Genomic DNA, 16,855 nt, shown 5'->3' on the forward strand with positions numbered 1-16,855 from the left:
AAACATTTAGATATCATTCCATTCTACATATACAATCAGTAATTCTTAATATCATCACATAGTTGCATATTCATCATTTCTTAGTACATTTGCATCGATTTAGAAAAAGAAATAAAAAGACAACAGAAAAAGAAATAAAATGATAATAAAGAAAAAAAAGACTATACATACCATACCCCTTACCCCTCACTTTCATTTACCACTATTTCAAACTGAATTTATTTTAACATTTGTTCCCCTATTATTTATTTTTATTCCATATGTTCTTCTCTTCTGTTGATATAGTAGCTCAAAGGAGCATCAGACATAAGGTTTTCACATTCACAGAGTCTCATTGTGAAAGCTATATCATTGTTCAATCATCATCAAGAAACATGGCTACTGGAACACAGCACTACATTTTCAGGCAATTCCCTCCAGCCTCTCCACTACATCTAAGTAGTAGGTGATATCTACTTAATGCGTAAGAATAACCTCTCAACTCTGTTTGGAATCTCTCAGCCATTGACACTTAGTCTCATTTTACTCTTCCCCCTTTTGGTCGAGAAGTTTCTCTCAATCCCTTGATGTTAATTCTCAGCTCATTCTAGGGTTTTTCTCAATCCCTTGATGCTGGGTCTCAGCTCATTCCAGGATCTCTGTCCCACGTTGCCAGGAAGGTCCACACCCCTGGGAGTCATGTCCCACGCAGAGAGGGGGAGGGTGGTGAGACTGCTCGTCATGTTGGCTGGAGAGAGGGGCCACATCTGAGCAACAAAAGAGGCTCTCTTGGGGGTGACTCTTAGGCCTAAATTTTAAGTAGACTTGACCTATCCTTTGTGGGGTTAAGCTTCATGTGAACAAACCCCAAGACTGGGGGCTCTGCCTATAGCTTTGGTTGTCCACACTGCTTGTGAGAATATCAAGAATTCAACTTGGGGAAGTTTCTGTTTCTTGTCGGATTTCAGATATTCCGTCCTCCAGTTCAGAAATCCTATGTTCTGTCTCTTGAAATCTACCATTGTAGATTTCCATTGTTTTTTTAATCTCTTCTGCTGTGTCTTTCATTCCCATAAGTTCTGTGATTTGTTTTTTCAGACTTTCAATTTCTTCTTTTTGTTCTTTCCTTGTCTTCTTTATATCCTCCCTCAATTCATTGATTTGGTTTTTGATGAGGTTTTCCATGTCTGTTTGTACATTCTGAATGAATTGTTTCAGCTCCTGTATGTCATTTGAATTGTTGGTTTGTTCCTTTGACTGGGCCATATCTTCAATTTTCCTAGTGTGATTTGTAATTTTTTGCTGGCCTCTAGGCATTTAATTACCTTAATTAGTTTATTCTGGAGATTGCCTTCACTTCTTTTATCTAGGGTTTTCTTGCTGGATGAATTTGTTGTCTATCTGTTCTTTGACATTCCGTTCAGCTTTATCTGGACCTTTAGCTTAAGTTTTGTTTAACAGAGGAGTATTTTTCAGTTCTTGTTTCTTGCCCTGCTTATGTGGTGCCTTTCCCCCACACACACTTAGGAGGGTCTACTTAGATATTATAGACCCTAGCCAGATTTTCCCAGACCAAACTAGCCTCCTATCAGGAGGAAAGAGTCACCTGCATCGGTTTTCCCTGAGAGTGAGACCCAGCAGGTTGAAAGAATTTCCTGTGAAGTCTCTAGACTCTGTTTTTCTTATCCTGCCCAGTATGTGGGGCTTGTCTGACTGCAGGTCCCACCAGCATAAGATGATGTGGTACCTTTAACTTTGGCAGACTCTCCCTGCTGGGGGCGTGGTGGAGACAGAGGAGAGGTTGTAGGCTGTTTTTAATGGCTAAATTACCAAGCCCTGGTGTCTGAATTCCTTGAGGGAGGGATTCCACCTGAGTGGGGCTTCACCCCTCCCCTGGGGAAGGCACAGGCTCCAGACAAGCCCCCAAAAGAGCTCACTTCTGCCTATGCCTGGGGCAGTTGCAGCCTGAAAAGTCCTGCCGCTGTGTCCAGAGGCAGTCAAGCCTTTGTAGATACACAGCCACAAAAACCTCTATTTCCTTCCTTTTTTTTTCCCCCCTTTTTCTGTCAGTCCTGCCCCCTTGGCACAGGGGCAAAAATGAACAACCTCTGCTTTGATCAAGTTCACCTAAGCTGGGGGCCTATTTTTAGTAGTCAGAATTTGTTAATTAGTTCCACAATTGGCGTTTGATTGTGCCCAGTCCCTGCTGCTGGTAAAGTCCTTTCCTTTCCCCTCTGGGAAGCGGCCTGTGGGGGAGGGGCTCTGGCTACCTCAGCTTTGGGAACTCACAGTTCTGGGGGGGGTGGGGGGCTCACAGCCAGTCCAGCTAGTCCAGACTGGGGTACGCTGTGTGTCTGGTCACTGACGTGGCCCCAGGAGCTATTCTGTACTGTTTCTGGTTATTTAGTAGTTGTTCTGGAGGATGAACTAAAATGCACACATTGTTAAGCCACCATCTTGACCCGGAAGTCCCCCTTTTCTTTTTTTATTAACTAAAAAATTTTTTAAAAATATAACAACACAAACAATCTTAACTTATGAGCATTCTGTTCTACATATATAACCAGTAATTCACTATATCATCACATAGTTACATATTCATCATCATGATCATTTCTTAGAACATTTGCATTAATTCAGAAAAAGAAAAAAGACAACAGAAAAAAATTCATACATATCAATACCCCTTACCCCTCCCTTTAACTGATCACTAGCATTTCAATCTAAATTTATTTTAACATTTGTTCCCCGTATTATTTATTTTTATTCCATATGTTTTACTCTTCTGTTGATAAGGTAGATAAAAGGAGCATCAGACACATGGTTTTCACAGTCACATAGCTAATATAGCTTTTAACAAACATTTCAGCTCTTGCCAAAATCAATGGTCAATTACTTGTGCCCACCTTCCTTAATCTCTTGACAACATTTTGCAATGTTTCCATTCTCCTAGAAACACTACCTTCTTTAGCTTTGTCAACCCCACACTTGCTCGATTTTCTTCCTAACTTGCTGGCTGCTCTTTGGTCTCCTCTGCTGACTTCTCTTGCTCCTTTTCTCCCCTCTCTACAAATTCAAGACCTCTGAGCCTCTGTCTTCTCTCCCTAGAGAGAGTATCATAGACCACCCCATCCCCAGTTTCATGCCCCAGCTTAGACTTTTCTCCTTAGCTCCAGTCACGCATACTTGACAATTCTCTTTGCATACTGAGTAGGTGGTCAACAGAACTCTTGAGTTCCTACCTCCCTGCCAAAACCCACTCTGATTCTTACATACTTCCCCAATCAGTAAAAGACACCACTGTCTACCCAAAAACCTATGTCATTCCTGTCTCCTAGTTCCCTGGCATCTATCAGCAACATCCAATCTATCAGCAAATCCTGACAACTCTTTTTTCAAAATTTATTCAGAATCCAAGTACTTCCTACTATCACTCTTATTTCTACCCTTGTCCAAGAAACCACTAACTCCTCTGTCTGAAGACCAACATCCCCATCTGTTCTCCCTTTCTTTACCACTGCCCCTCCAAAGTCTATCCTCCACATAGCGGCCAAAGTAAGTGTCCTATGGCACAAATCAAAAGATCATTCCCCGGGTAATTGAAGCTGAAGGGATACAGACTGTGCAACAGGACTAGATACAAAAACTCAAAAATGGACAGCACAATAATACCTAATTGTAGAGTAATCATGTTAAAATACTGAATGAAGCTGCATCTGAGCTATAGGGTTTTTTTTGTTTTTGCTTGCTTGTTGGTTTGTTTGTTGTTGTTGTTTTTTACTATTATTACTACTTTTATTTCTTTTCTTTATATTAACATTTTATATCTTTTTCTGTTGTGTTGCTAGTTCCTCTAAACCGATGCAAATGTACTAAGAAACAATGATCATGCATCTATGTGATGATGTTAAGAATTACTGAGTGCATATGTAGAATGGTATGATTTCTAAATGTTGTGTTAATTTCTTTTTTTTTTTCTTTCCGTTAATAAAAAAATAATAAAAAAAAGATCATTCCCTGTTTAACACTCTCCAGTGGCATTCCATCATGCTTGAAATAGAATCTTTGCCACTCACTGCAGCCCCCAAGGACCTCTATAACCTCCCTCCACCCACCTTTGTAACCACACTTCTCTTCACTGTCATCTCCACTTGCTGTGTCCCAGCCATGAGGCAGTCACTTGTTTCCTGATTATCGAGTATACCCCCATTTCAAGACCTTTGCTCTTGCTGCTCCCTTTACCTAGGCTGCTCTTCCCCAAGATCTCGCTATGGCTATAGGCTCTCACCACTGTCTCATTGCAAAGGGCACCTCCTTCAAGAGGCCTTTTCTGAGTGAGCCATCTGCCTCTTTTATCCTCTTTATAGCATAAATAAGAAGCCAACATTATCTCATGAATGTGACGTACATTTGTTAACTCTTGCCCCTATCTACCATCCAAGCTCCTAGAGAGCAATGTCTTTCTCTTCCCACTACTGCACATCCATAGCTAATGAACTGCCTGGGAGAAAACCACTATGGTTCTAGGAACACAGCAGCCAACTGGGACTCCAGTCCCACGGGCCTGACCTGCTCTGAAGACTGGAAGGCAGGTCAAGGGAGAATTAACCTGTTGTAGGTTCTCAACATCCATATGCACAAAACATACAAGCTGACCTAACTGCTGAAGGTGAAAAATAAAATCCACAGACTACCTCTCTAAAATATGTTACAATGAATCAAAAATGAAAAAAGACTATAGACTGAATAGAAAAAGCAATCTAAAAAGAAAGTCAGTAAGAACAATGAAGTTTATAAGTGACACTAAGAGGAAAAAGAAAACAGAGAGCCAGGGAAAGGCCTCTCTGTCTGAGAGGAAGAACTGTTTGAGCAGTATTGTCTCCCAGGAAGATACTATCTGTTAGTTCCTGGGCCCTCTGGAGTTAAATGGTGAAATCAACACAGGCAAAGCCACCTCAGTGAGGCAGGTGTTTCCCCAACATGATTTTGGCTTGAAAAGGAATATATCTGTGAGGATAGTACCTGCCCAGTCTCAGGAGCAAAAAAGAAAAGGTGAACAAAAAGGCAAGTTCTGACACTGCCTTGGATTCAGGCTCTGGGACACTGAACCTGGCACTTCTCTGGTCTCAGCACCCTAATCACTCCTCTGTGCACCCGTTTCTCTCAGCCTGAAGTCACTGATTATCAAGTCTTATTCCTCTGCTTGCTCGAACTCTGCTCCCAAGTAGACTTCAGTTGTGATTCAGCTTGCCACATGTTTGCATCATCATTTACTGGTGATGCAAAATAAAATACTACACTTCCTGGTAATAATTATTTCTTTCTGAAAACAATAAATTGGCATTTTTATTTTATTCATTAGTTTTGAGAGCCTATCAACAAAATGCCCTTATGAGGTTAAACCTATCCTGTTGACAAACCATCAAGAATTGCTTAAAACCCTCCAACTGTTCTTAGATTAAAACCCAAGGGCTTCAAGGGCCTTGCATGTCTTGGCTTCTGTAACTTCCTTTTTTTATCACTATATAAAACATCTCCAGCCGTGCTGGTCAAGCCTCAGGCCTTTGCATTTGCTGTTCCTTCTGTCTGGAGTGCTTTCCCCATCTGTTCTTGGCATAACTGGCTGCTCAAGTATCATTTCTTCAGAGACCTTTCCTGACTGACCTTCTCATCTGAAACAACTGTCCCTCCCCCACCTCCACCCTGGTTATTCTCTATCCTATGATGTTTGTTACTCTTTTTATTTCCTTCATAGCACTTGTCAGTTTATTTAACTTCTCATGAGATATCTTTCTCGTCCTCCCCATTATAAAGTCAGCTCTTTGAGGGGCAGGGACCCTGTCTGTCTGTTTGCAATCAACAAATTCTCAGAGTCCAGTACAGTGTCGGGTACATAGTAGATACTCAGTAAATATTGGTAAAAAAAGAAGGGATGGATGGCCTTAAATATGACAGTTTAAAACTATCAAGTGAAAACTGTTAAAATGACAAATTTTATGTTATATATATTTTACCATGATAACATTTCAGTAAAAAAAGTTTTTAAGTCAAATAAGGTATTATTTTGGAAAAACAGCATCTGGCAGCTGAGACTTTCATTTTGCTAAAAGTAAAGCATCTGATAAACTTAGGCTTGCTTTGCTAATAATTTCATTTTCCTGAAGGTGAATTAAAGCAATCAATTCTATTTGAGTTTTTCTCACATACTGTTCTGTAACTTGAAACAAAATTCTAAAACTGAATCTTTACCAAAAGCAGCCAATAGAGGGAGCCAATTCAAAGTTCTTCAAGTCTATCATAGAGGTACAATATATTACAAAGGAAATGAATTACACAGGGAGAAAGTTTGAAGTAAAATAAAGTAGTAACCTTTTAGTATTAGCTGTTTATATTTGCCTAACCAAGAGTTTAAACTGTTTCTTAAAAATGAGAATCCTGGTTAAGTTCAATATTTTCAAATGAAAACATGAATTGGAAAAACAAATTAAGAATCTAGGAACAGAAAAACATACATAAAAGTGAACTTTTAATTTTTTGTCTGGTAGGAATGAAACTGTATCATCCATCTCGGTAAGCAATATATCAACTCAACAATTAAATTCCAACTTTGGGGGTTTGTGGGAGGAGAAACTAGAGACAGGAGGTTTTAGGACACAAACTGAATCACCAACCTTTACTTGATATATCGACAAGCTTTGAACATTACACTAATAATACTTTTGCTAGAATCTATAACTGTACCCTCACATTTCAAGGTTCAAATACAACTCAGATGCATTACCCAGCTACCACTTAAGTCCACAAATGCATCAATATTCCTTAGTATCTTTTTTCTATGTAAACAATTTAAGTATTTTCTATATTTATTTACATATTTATCCAGGTTACAATTTTAATATCATTACAGTTTTCTAGTATATGCTTAATTTTTGTTTATTAATAAAGTTATGATGTTGATTCTTATAGCTGACTCTACCAGCACATCAAAAAATTATTTCCTATGAATAAATCCCGAGAGGTGGAACTGTGGAGTTTCTGGGGTCATAATTCCTTATTTTAGGCTGCTGATGTACTAAAATGCCCTCCAGCAAGGCTGTGTGATTTATTTTCCAGTCAATAATTTCTGTGCCTGTTTCTGTATAGTCTGACCAAACCGTGGTATTATCATTTTAAAACAATTTAACAACATGCTGGGCAAAATGGTATTATATTATTTCTTTACTGTACCTCTCTTTGATTAATAGGTGAGTTAAATAATTTTATGTGTGTATTGACCATACTTTTCCTTTTCTGATTTACCTGTTTTATGTCCCCTGCCCATTTTCTTATTATATTGTAGGAGCTTTTGAAAAGGAATTAAGAATATTTCATCTATTATAAATGTTACAAATAAAAATAAATAATTAAAAACAGATCAGGAAGACAGCAGAATAGGATAGGCTATATTCGGCCCTGCTCCATGGAACAACCAGAAAAGTGAAAGAAAAACAACTGGGGACAGCAGTTCCAGGATACAAGTGACCAGAGAGGGGCTTCTATACTATATAGGGAGGTCCTAGGTAAAAAAGCAGAGGAATTAGGACAGAGAAAAAGGAGTGTGCTTGGTTGTGACTCCATTGGAACATGAGGCGGTGCTCAGCACAGTGCACTTCCTGAAGAAGTTGAGCACCCCTGCACTCCTGCCTGACCCTGCAGCTAACTAGGGATATATGCCCCACAGGTCCCTAGCCAGGAGCTACTGTGGGGAACCTGGAAGCCACCAGACTTGCATTCTGTATGCACAGAGACCATCCAGCTAGTACACAGTGCCTACCACTCCCCTTTCCTACAGTGTGGAGGGCCAGGAGCAATCAATCAGGCCTAAGCAGGAGCAATCAGTCAGGCCCAAGCAGGGAAAGTCCCCACAATATTGGGGCAGAATGTTCCCAAGAGTTAAACAATAACCAATGGTAGGAAACTGAGAGAACGGGATGTGTTTCAGCAACAGCTAACGGCATTTTTCTGCTTCTATGATACGCTTGCTTGCTAGCAACTGCAAAAGCACAACATGATTTTAGTCTTTATAAGCACACCTTGAAACCTCTGGGGGCTGCTCTCTCTCTCAATCTTCCTTCTTGGAAGTTTCTGAGGCAGTCGCCAGCTGGCTAATAAAGACTCCAAATTTGCTTGCAGTTTTGAATTATGTGGTCTCTCTTTTGGTGCGCCCCACAACATTTGGAGGCCCCAGCGAGATCGTCCCTAATGGGACATCTGGTGATCACAGGTCCTGGGGATCGCCCACAGAACTGAGGTCAGGCCTTGGGGAAGGCCTCGGAAAGATGTTCCTCTGCCCCAGGCAAGGACCAGGAACCGGGCCAGTTCTACAGGACCCTCCAAAATTATACAAAATCTGGTGGAGTCATCTGTTTCTGGAAACCTCACTGGTGAGTACAGGTCTGTTATTGGATCCAGTGAGGACCTCTGGAAGGCTGGACGCAGCATTACTTCCAAGGTCAGGTCCCGGAGCAAGACAATGCCTGGGCCTTCTGGTTAGGAATCAATTAATGATAAGGCTTTTGTGTGTCTTGGTTCAGTTTGTCCCTTCTCTCACCTATTGGTCTCGCCGCATTCTGTGTCGTTCTTGTCATAATTGCCATGGGTCAGTCAAGCTTCTCTGTCTATACTCCCCTTCAGTGTTTTTTGAAAAATTTCCAGGAATTTCAGCAGAAGGCCAGAGACTACAGAGCCCCTGTGAACACCTTCAACTTGAAAAAAATTCCGCTCATGGGAGTGGCCAACTTTTGGTTCTGGGTGGCCTCCTGAGGGAACCACAGATCTATCTGTGGCTTATAAAGTCCAAAGGACAACTTTTGGTAATCCAGGTCACCCTGACCAAATCCCCTATATATTAATTTGGATTGAAATTTTGCCTGGATTCCCAAAAAGAAAGACCCCCCAGAGCCAAAACGGCCCTCTTAATAAAAACCTCTCAAAAAAAAAAAAAGGACTAATGGGATCCCAGTATTGACAGGACCATCGGAGGATCCGCTCTTGATGGACCCTTCCCCATACCCAACAGCCCCTCCGCCCCCTCTAAGACCAGAGGGGAGAAATGGCCAAGAGGCGGCAACTAGCCCCTCTAGTAGCCGGCAGGTGACCTTCAGTCCCCCCGATACCAGAAGTGGCTCTGCTTACCACCCTTCTCCTGGTTCAAGATCACCAGATTCTTCCGGAGTCCCAATTTTACCCTTGAGGCAGGTTGGCCCTGCCCCGGGGGACAACCACCCACCTTTCGTGGTCTATGTCCCCTTTTCCTCTAGCGATCTGTATAACTGGAAAAACTAGAATCCCTCTTTCTCTGAAAAGCCCCAAGGGCTCATCTCCCTCTTGGAGACTGTCTTTTTTACCAACCAGCCCACCTGGGATGACTGGCAATAACTCCTCCAGGCCCTCTTTACCTCCGAGGAATGAGACAGAGGCAAGGAAATTAATTCTTGGACCTGATGGACAACCTACTACTGAAACAACCCAATTAGAGGCTGTGTTCCCCTCCACCCGTCCTGGATGGGACCCCAACACTGATAGAAGTAAGGAGGCTCTTGATTGGTATTGCCAGACTCTACTCCGAGGAATATGAGCGGCAGCCAAGAAGCCTACCAATTTATCTCGGGTAAGCGAAACCGTACAAAAGCCAGACGAATCTCTGGCTACTTTCCTTGAGCCCCTCCTTGAGGCATACTGCTTGTACACCCCTATAGATATAGAGGCGCCCGAAAATAGGCGAGCTGTAAATATAGCATTTGTCACCCAGTCGGCCCCAGATATAAGAAAAAAGTTACAGAAATTAGAAGGATTTAAGGGTAAAGTGCTGTCTGAGCTGATAGAGATTGCTCAAAAGATTTAATAACAGAGATGACCCCGGGATCACACAGTCCAAAAAATAGCCAAAATTTTAGTAATCGCAATGGCTGAACAGGAAGAACAAAAAGGTAAATGGAAAACCGTTGAAAAAAAGAAAGGAAGGGCGGGCCACGGCGGGTCAGGTAAGAGTGCTTGCCTGCCATGCCCGAGGACCCGGGTTCGATTCCTGGTGCCTACCCATGTAAAAAAAAAGAAAGGAAAAAGGTTGGGCCAAGGTGCAAACCAGTGCACCTACTGCAAAGAAAACGGACATTGGAAAAATGAGTGCCCTAAAAGAGGACTTAATGGACTGAAACCGATCCCCATTCTAGTTGAAGAGGCGAATTGATGGGGCTGGGGCTCCATTCTGTTGAGCCCCTGGGAGCCCAAGGACACCTTAGAAATCGGGGTCAAGCCTATAAAATTTCTTGTGGATACTGAGGCGACCTTCTCCTCAGAGAAGGTCTTGAGGAGAAGAAGACTTGCTTCTTCTTCCAGCAAGCAGAATAGCCCATATCTAAGGAAAAAATCCCCATACAGGGAGCAACGGGAAAGATAAAGTCTTACCCATGGACTAAGACTAGGATCACTAACCTTGGGGAAGGAACTGTCACCCACTCGTTTCTTATAATGCCAGAGTGTCCGTACCCTCTTTAAGGGAGAGACCTTCTCCAGAAATGACAAGCCACCATCTCTTTCAAAAACTGTCCGGCCAAGCTCTCCTTCAATACAAACCCTACAGCAATCCTCCTTACTTGCCCGTTATCGGAAGAGTATTTACTTACTGCAGAAGTGGTACTGCCAGCCTCAAGCCCATATTTGCGGGAATTTAAAGAAAAAATACCAGGCGTATGGGCAAAAACCAACCTACCAGGAGTAGTCGCCCACCGGGCCCCCATTGTTGTCCAGCTGACTAGCACCACCCCAAAGTCCAACAATACCCAATAAGCTTAAAGGCTAAAAAAAAGGCATTGCAGTTCATCTCAAAAGACTCCTGGAGGCAGGTATTCAAGTCCCCTGTGATTTGGCCTGGAACAGCCCCCTTCTCCCAGTCCAAAAACCCGGGACTGACGATTTCCAGCCAGTGCAAGATTGCCGAGATAAACAAAACAACTGAAACCATTCACCCCACTGTGCCTATGCTCTTGAGCCTGTTATCTCCCAGCCAGCAGGTCTACATTGTTCTGGACTTAAAGGGTGCCTTCTTTTAGCTTCCCCTGGCCACGGTAAGTCAACCCATCTTTGCTTTAGAACGGACTGACCCAGAGTGGGGGTTCTCTGGACAACTAACCTGGACTCGGTTGCCACAGAGTTTCAGAAATTCTCCCACCCTGTTCGATGAGGCCTTAAGCCAGGATCTGGCTTGTTTTAGACAAGAGCATCCAGAGATAACCCTCCTACAGTATGTGGATGACCTCTTACTGGCAGCTAATAACCTGTCAGACTGCAAAAAGGCAACCGAAAACTTGTTACAGGAACTAGCCCTGTTGGGCTATCAGGTCTCAGCCAAAAAGGCCGAACTAATAGCTCTGACCCAGGCTCTAAGGTGGGGAAAAGGGAAGGTTGTCAACATCTGTACAGACAGCAAATACGCCTTCACAACCGTGCATGTCCAAGGGGCACTATATCAGGAGCGGGGACTTTTTTTTTTTTTTCCATTCTACATATATAATCAGTAATTCACAATATCATTACTTAGTGGAATATTCATCATTTCTTAGAACATTTGCATCAATTCAGAAAAAGAAATAAAAAGACAACAGAAAAAGAAATAAAACGAAACCAGAAAAAAAAAAGATACATACCATACCCCTTACCCCTTGCTTTCACTGATCACTAGCATTTCAAACTAAATCTATTTTAACATTTGTTCCCCCTATTATTTATTTTTATTCCATATGTTCCTCTCATCTGTTGACGAGGTAGATAAAAGAAGCATCAGACACAAGGCCTTCACAATCACACAGTCACACTGTGAAAGCTACATCATTATACAATCATCATCAAGAAACATGGCTACTGGAACACAGCTCCACATTCTCAGGCATTTCCCTCCAGCCTCTCCATTACATCTTGAATAACAAGGTGATATCTACTTAATGCGTAAGAATATCCTCCAGGATAACCTCTCGACTCTGTTTGGAATCTCTCAGACATTGACACTTTGTCTCATTTCATTCTTCCCCCTTTTGGTCAAGAAGGTTTCTCAATCCCTTGATGCTGAGTCTCAGCTCATTCTAGGATTTCTGTCCCACATTGCCAGGAAGGTCTGTACCCCTGGGAGTCATGTTCCATGTAGACAGACAGAGGGTGGTGAGCTTGCTAGTTGTGTTGGTTGGAGAGAGAGGCCACATGTGAGGAACAAAAGAGGCTCTCTTGGGGGTGACTCTTAGGCCTAAATTTTAAGTAGACTTGACCTATCCTTTGTGGGGTTAAGTTTCATATGAACAAACCCCAAGACTGGGGGCTCAGCCTATAGCTTTGGTTGTCCACACTGCTTGTGAGAATATTAAGAGTTCAACTTGGGGGAAGCTGAATTTCTCCCCGTTCTCAACATTCCCCAAAGGGGACTTTGCAAATACTTTCCCATTTACTGACTGAATCACTCTGGGATTCCTCGGGTTATCACTCTGGACAAATCAACAAAATCTCATGTCCTACCCAAGATTCCAAGTACTTATGATGTTCAATCAAGCAATCTACATAAATTATATTAGGAAATGCACTAGTCAAAATATAAATTTTGTACCAAATAAACATTTTTTGCTTTAGTCTCACACATAATGTGAAATTTTTAAATATGAATTACTGTCTATTTTCAGCACCCTGAAGTAATGACATTCCTTTGTTCTTCCTCAAGCACAAACATTTTAAAAATTTGTACATTTAGTCACTATTATTATACACTCTAGGCATTCCTAGATTATACCATCTCAATCTTTAACGTCTATCTTTCTTTCTGATTTCATTTATGCCCCCAGCCCTCCTCCCTCTATCATTCTCACATTCAGCTTCATTCAGTGTTCTAACATAATTGTATTACAGTTAGGTAGTATTGTGCTGTCCATTTCTGAGTTTTTACAATCAGTCCTGTTGCACAATCTGTATCCCGTCAGCTCCAATTACCCAATATCTTACCCTATTTCTATCTCCTGATGGTCTCTGTTACCAATGAAATATTCCAAGTTTATTCACTAATGTCACTTCATATCAGTGAGACCATACACTATTTGTCCTTTTGTTTTTGGTTGATCTCACTCAGCATAATGTCCTCAAGGTCCATCCCATGTTGTTACATACTTCATAACTTTATTCTGTCTTAAAGCTGCATAATATTCCATCGTATGTATATACCATAGTTTGTTTAGCCACTCGTCTGTTGATGGACATTTTGGCTGTTTCCATCTCTTTGCAATTGTAAATAATGAGGAGCGGGGACTTTTGACATCGGGAGGAAAGGAAATAAAAAATATACCAGAAATACTCGCCTTGCTAGAGGCTTTCTGGTTGCCAAAAAGGGCAGCCGTTCGTTATACATTGCAAAGAACATCAGACTGCTGAAACTCAAATCGCCAGAGGAAATGTCCTGGCTGATAAAACGGCAAAAGAGGTTGCCCAAAAACCAGTGGGGACACTACAGATACTTCCTGTTTTACTGGGGCGAGTGCTGCCAAGTCCTCCAAAATATACCGGGGAAGAAATTAGACTGGGCGGAACTCTGGGCACTAAAACAGATCCGGATGGTTGGAAAATTCTCCCGGACAGGAGAATCCTAGTGCCAGAGCACCTGGGGAAAAACCTGTTTACCCAGGTTCACCAAGGTACACACCTGGGCAGTACAAAATTAACTGAACTCTTACAGAGAGATTACTACGTTCCCCAATTGCAACAACAAAACCGGCAGGTATCATCCAGATGCCACATCTGTGCCCAGGTAAATTCCTGCCGAGGGAAAGAAATGCCCCAAGGAACTAGGCTGAGGGGACAAGCCCCAAGGGAACAGTGGGAAATAGACTTCACGGAAATATTACCTGGTCCATATGGATACAAATACCTATTAGTCTTCATCACACCTTCTCCAGATGGACTGAGGCATTTCCTATCAGAACCGAGACAGCACAAAACAAACAAAAAAAAATAGTTTCTGAAATTGTCCCCGATTTGGCCTCCCAACTGCAATGGGGTCCGAAAATGGGCCGGCGTTCATCACCCAAGTTACACAATTATTAGCAAAAATATTAAATGTCAAATGAAAATTACATTGCATTTACAGGCCACAGAGATCAGGGCAAGTTAAAAGAATGAATAAAACAATAAAGAAAACTTTACATAAACTAAAGCTCGAGACTGGCAAAAACTGGGTGAGTCTCCTTCCATTTGCCCTCCTAAAAACTAAATGTACTCCCTATGTTAAGGGCATTACCCTATATGAAATCATGTTTAGGCAACCACCTCCACTAATCCCTAAATTGGAAGAAGAAAAAAATAGCTAAATTAAATAACCATTCTCTTCTAAAATCATTACAGGCCCTGCAATCTGGCACCCAGCAAACTCAGGAACAGGTGAAGGCAGCCCATCCAGGACCAACAAATTCTGCCCCTAAGAAAAAGATCTATTTCAGATGTAGCCTGGAGACCTAGTCTGGATAAAGAAGCTTCAGCCAGCCACCTTGGAGGCCCAGTGGACAGGACCCCTGCCAGTGATATGAAAACTTATTTTCCTGGTCCCCATGGCTGACCACGCCCTTGTCTGCCATAGCAGGGCCCCTAATTCTCATATTATTAAGCTTAATATGTGGACCCTGTATAATCAACTGTCAAACCTCATATGTGCAAAGAAAAATACAAACTGTTAGATTATTAGTCCTTGGAACCCAATATCAGCAAATTTATAATCAAAGTAAAGAAACAATGATTTGATTCTCTCATAAAACCAGTGGGGAATGTGGAGGGCCAGGAGCAATCAATCAGGACCAAGCAGGAGCCATCAATCATGCCCAAGCAGGGAAAGTCAAAGTTCCCACAACACTGGGGCAGAATGTTCCCAAGAGTTAAACAGTAATCAATGTTAGGAAATTGAGAGAACGGGTTGTGTTTCGGGAACAGATAACGGCATTTTTCTGCTCCTGTGATACACTTGCTTGCTAGGAGCTGCAAAAGCACATGATTTTAGCCTTTATAAGCACACCTTGAAAACCTCTGGGGGCTGCTCTCTGAATCTTCCTTCTTGGAGGTTTCTGAGGCAGTTGCCGGCCAGCTAATAAAGACTCCAAATTTGCTTGCAGTTTTGAATTATGTGGTCTCTCTTTCAGTGCGCCCCACAACAAAAGGAGGCTGGAGCTCTCCGTACTGCACAGACAGAGAAGCAGGGACGAGATTGCAAGCCATATTACACCTCAATGAGCCAGTAGGCATTTCCGGGTCAACTGTGGGCAGGGAAAGTTGAAATATCCACTTCCACAGCCCAAGGTCATACCAAGTGAGAGGCTGTGGGCCACCAGACCCATCACCCAGTGGAATCTCCAACTAGGTGCACAGTGCCTACCCCTTAGCCCTGGGATTAGTGGCTTTCAGTGTGCACCAGCACCAGCACAACTGGCTGGAACTGCACCACGTCTCCAACTAGCTCAGTCACCGGATGCAGCTAGGGAAAGGCGGGACAGAGAGGAAGAAGCAGTCTAAGAGCCTCATCTGCTGGGAAGAAGCAGTAAGGGCAGTATGGCAAACTGCCTCTCTAGCTTTAAACAGCTCCTCAACCAGAGCTGCATCTCTGCATGAAGTCTGGACCTTAGTTTGGAGGGGGATTATTGACAAATCAAATGAAAAAGGAGAGTGTCATGGTCAGGTTCATGTGTCAACTTGGCCAGGTGGTGGTACCTGCTTGTCTGGTTGGGCAGGTGCTGGCCTGTCTTTTGCTATGAGGACACTTCATAGAATTAAATCATGAGCACATCGGCTACATCCACAGCTGATTCCATTTGTAATGGAATGGGGAGTGTCTTCTTTAATGAGTGATGCTTAATCCAATCACTGGAAGCCTTTTAAGGAGGAGTCAGAAGAGACAGGCTCTCTTAGTGCTTCAGCTGGTGAGCCTCTCCTATGGAGTTTGTCCAGACCCTCCATCGGAGTCATCAGTGTCACCACCTGCCATACAGATTTTATACTCTATGTTCTGATGGTTATGTGAGACACTTTTATAAATTTGATATTTACGAGTATTTCCTGTTGATTCTGTTTCTCTACAGCACAGTAACTAATACAACTTGATACCAGGAGTGGTTCTTAAGAAACAGAATCTTAAAAATGGGTTTTTATGAATGGTTTTCTTTTTTTTTTATCAATTTTTAAATTAAAAAAATATATATAACAAACACAAACATTTATAACATATGATCATTCCATTCTACATATATAATCAGTAATTCACAATATCACATAGTTGCATATTAATCATAATCATTTCTTAGAACATTTGCATCCATTCAGAAAAAGAAATAAAAAGAAAACAAAAAAATTCATACATACCATACCCCTTACCCCTCCCTTTCATTGATAACTAGCATTTCAATCTGCTAAATTTATTTTAACATTCATTCCCCCTATTATTTATTTTTATTCCATATGTTTTACTCGTCTGTTGATAAGGTAAATAAAAGGAGCATCAGACACAGGTTCTCACAATCACGCAGGCACACTGTAAAAGCTATATCATGATACAATCATCATCAAGAAACATGGCTACTGGAACACAGCTACATCTTTAGGCAGTTCCCTCCAGCCTCTCCATTACACCTTGACTAACAAAGTGATAATCTATTTAATGCATAAGAATAACCTCCAGGATAACCTCTCCACTGTGCTTGGAATCTCTCAGCCATTGACACTTTATTTTGTCTCATTTCACTCTTCCCCCTTTTGGTTGAGAAGGTTTTCTCAATCCCTTGATGCTGAGTCTCAACTCATTCTAGGATTTCTGACCCACGTTGCCAGGAAGGTC

At 42.0% G+C, this 16,855-nt stretch overlaps 1 protein-coding gene across 10 annotated transcripts in view; it reads right to left on the reverse strand.

The window, feature by feature from the left end:
• The window catches only part of GARRE1 (granule associated Rac and RHOG effector 1), a 133,062-nt gene that overhangs the window by 12,923 nt on the left and 103,284 nt on the right, over nt 1-16,855 (reverse strand). The gene's annotated exons all lie outside the window — the stretch shown is intronic.

The sequence above is a fragment of the Tamandua tetradactyla genome, chromosome 16 (genome assembly GCF_023851605.1).
Source record: "Tamandua tetradactyla isolate mTamTet1 chromosome 16, mTamTet1.pri, whole genome shotgun sequence".
In the NCBI taxonomy this organism is placed as follows: domain Eukaryota; kingdom Metazoa; phylum Chordata; class Mammalia; order Pilosa; family Myrmecophagidae; genus Tamandua; species Tamandua tetradactyla.